Below are 3031 nucleotides of genomic sequence, written 5' to 3' on the forward strand. Positions count from 1 at the left end.
TATCATATCTCTAGTTACTCATATTTTGGGTTCTCTTCAAATCTGTGACAAAGGAACACAAGCACAATTTAGCTCTTGACACGTACATAATTTCATCTGTGCCAGTTCACTTTATTTTCTGTGTCTTTAAACTAAAGTCCTTCCTTACTTCCCTCTTTTCACTCTTACGTATTACCTTAATCTACATTTCACCAAGTTATGTGGCCTGTCCCTCTGTTTGTCGGTAGATCAAAATTTTTTTTAGTATTCCTTCCTTCAGTATGAGTCGTAATCTCTTTTCTTCTCTCTTCTTCTTTTATTATATACTATATATGAAAGTATTATTTGTTCCCGAAAGAACAGATACCATTGATGACCGTGCAGCTTTTCTAGAATGAAATGATAATTAAATCGACACTCTAGCCGCAACCAGGTGTTGATATACATCTTTGGGGAATGTTGAAGAAGCGTGCCACGACCGGGAATCGAACCCGGGATCTCCTGCTTACGTGGCAGACGCTCTATCCATCTGAGCCATCGAGGACACAGAAGACAGTTCACCAGCACTGACTTATCCTCTGCACGCTCCCAGTGAGACCCACATTCCAAGCATGTCCACACCACATATAAGCAGGAGGTCTCCGTTTCGAATCCCGGTCGCGGCACACATTTTCAACATGTCCCCAATGATGTATACCAACGCCTGTTTGCAGATAGGGTGTCGATTTAATTATCATTTCTTCTTCTTTTACTTTCGACGAGGTTACTCTCAATAATCTCTGTCTTGTCAACAGTTCAAGGAGATACATGAAACGGTTACTTCACACTATCATCAACTCGCAATATACTCATCTAGATGAGTGTATCAAAACTCTAGCTCATTGATCACATACGGTAGCGTCCCTTCACGTCTCCTAAGCCCCCACTGTGCAGTATTCCTTCACGTCTGCTGATAAATTATTAAATTACATGGTTTCTTGTTCAGTGTGATATTGCACATGGGGCACCTACAAAAATTAAACAACAGCTTACAGGTATCTCTTCGTCAAGGCAAATATAGCCGATGATATGTTTAATGTCCCTCATCTCAGTATCTCCTGCGCAGTCTTCTCTACTCTTTCTCACGATAACTGCACAGTGAACAGTGGACAGCAAACTGAACATGTTTTGCACCAGTCAGACGGAAATTAGATTTGGTTCTTATTGATGCGTTTTATGTTGTTTTTGGCAGCAGGACAATTAAAAACCGATGTCATTGATGATTTTTATGCAGTTTTTGGCCTCAGGTCAATTAAAAATCGATGTTTTCCATTCGATGTGATATGATCTAGCCGTTGTGGATGGGCTTACTAACTAACAGTATCTCACCTGTACACCCATGCACACTGAGTAGTACAATTTGTTTAACGTCAAACGTACACCTTAGGCATTGTTGTATGATTCATTTGTCTTTTGTAGTCGACCACTACTAAATTATGATGCTTACAACACGATTTGTTGCTACATTTTGTAATTATTTATTTTTCTCCTGCCTTAATAACACATATGATTCATTTGTCATTTGTAGTCGACCACTACTAAATTATGATGCTTACAACACGATTTGTTGCTACATTTTGTTATTATTAATTTTTCTTCTACAATTTGACGTGATTCTGACCAGTGGCATTATTTCTACAGCTGTTTGAAAGTTTAACTTTAATCATAATAACCATGTGTATAAGAGAGAAAAATTCGAGTGTAAAAAGGAGCATTCAGGTCCTTAAAACTCAAATTTAGACAGTTAGTAATATTAAGTTACAAAAGAAAAGGTACGAGAGATGGCCATTATACTTGGTCTAACAACAAAAGGCTTAATATATCAGATATAATCTAAAAACATTTTAAAGATTATAGCAGAAAATGAACAAAAGGTTATTTTGGGCAGGTGCGCTTAAAGTATATGTTCTGCTTTAATATCGCCTCAAATATCACAATAACTTTGGGGGAAAAACAATGAAGCCCCTCAGCCGAGGTATTAGGTTAAAAACGTTAATCAAGGTTGGTTCAAATGGTTCTCAGCACTATTGGACTTAACATCTATGGTCATCAATCCCCTAGAACTTAGGACTACTTAAACCTTACTAATCTAAGGACATCACACAACATCCAGCCATCACGAGACAGAGAAAATCCCTGACCCCGCCGGGAATCGAACCCGGGAACCCGCGCGTGGGAAGCGAGAACGCTACCGCACGACCACGAGATGCGGGATTAATCAAGTTACTTAACCGTTAACATTCCACCGAGAGAAACATAAGCTATATACAGCTAATACCGGTAAAATGATATCACTCACAGTAAAATATAACTGATATTCATAACACATATGTCTAAGGGCAACGTCTTTGATTAGTAACAAAAATGACCTCGGTATAGAGGTTCAAAACACAGCACCGCTTAAATTTTGATTAAAAATTGTTAGCAATGGTGAAAGAAGACTTGTGGCACAAGAAATCACCCTCATTCAGCCAACGAACTCGTCAAAAAGGATGCAGGAGTGAACAGAGGTTCAGGGAGCTTTCTTGCCCTTAAGGTGGGAAACTGTCCCAAAAGGTAGCAGAATCAACAGTGATCAACGGGACATGTGGCCTGTAACTGAAAGAAATGTCATGATAATCTCTTTATTGGAAAAACATTCCCATACCAGTTCTCTGTCAGACTTCCAGGGCGTACTGCTAAGGCGGAGGTGCCCATGAAAAAAAAGGTGAATAACCAACGAAAGGATAACGTTCTACATATGGTCGTGCTAGGGAAGCTAGAAAATTAGAAAAGGAAATGATAAGGCTCAATCTCGATACAATGGGTGTCACTGAAATGAAAGGGAAAGAAGACAATGTTTTCTTATCAGACGAGTGCAGGGAAATATCAACAGCAACAGGAAATGGTATAACGGGAGTAGGATTCGTTATGAATAGGAAGATAGGGCACGGAGTGTGTTACTGTGAACAGCTCAGTGATAGGGTTGTTCTCAACAGAATCGACAGTAAACATACACCAACAACTATAGTCC

At 39.3% G+C, this 3031-nt stretch overlaps 1 non-coding gene across 1 annotated transcript; it reads right to left on the minus strand.

Moving 5' to 3' along the window:
* Positions 1 to 449: 449 nt before the first annotated feature.
* Positions 450 to 523, minus strand: Trnat-cgu (transfer RNA threonine (anticodon CGU)). Its single transcript has one exon. It is a non-coding gene; the product is annotated as a tRNA-Thr (tRNA).
* Positions 524 to 3031: the final 2508 nt, after the last annotated feature.

This window comes from Schistocerca gregaria, chromosome 7, assembly GCF_023897955.1.
Source record: "Schistocerca gregaria isolate iqSchGreg1 chromosome 7, iqSchGreg1.2, whole genome shotgun sequence".
Classification (NCBI taxonomy): Eukaryota; Metazoa; Arthropoda; class Insecta; order Orthoptera; family Acrididae; genus Schistocerca; species Schistocerca gregaria.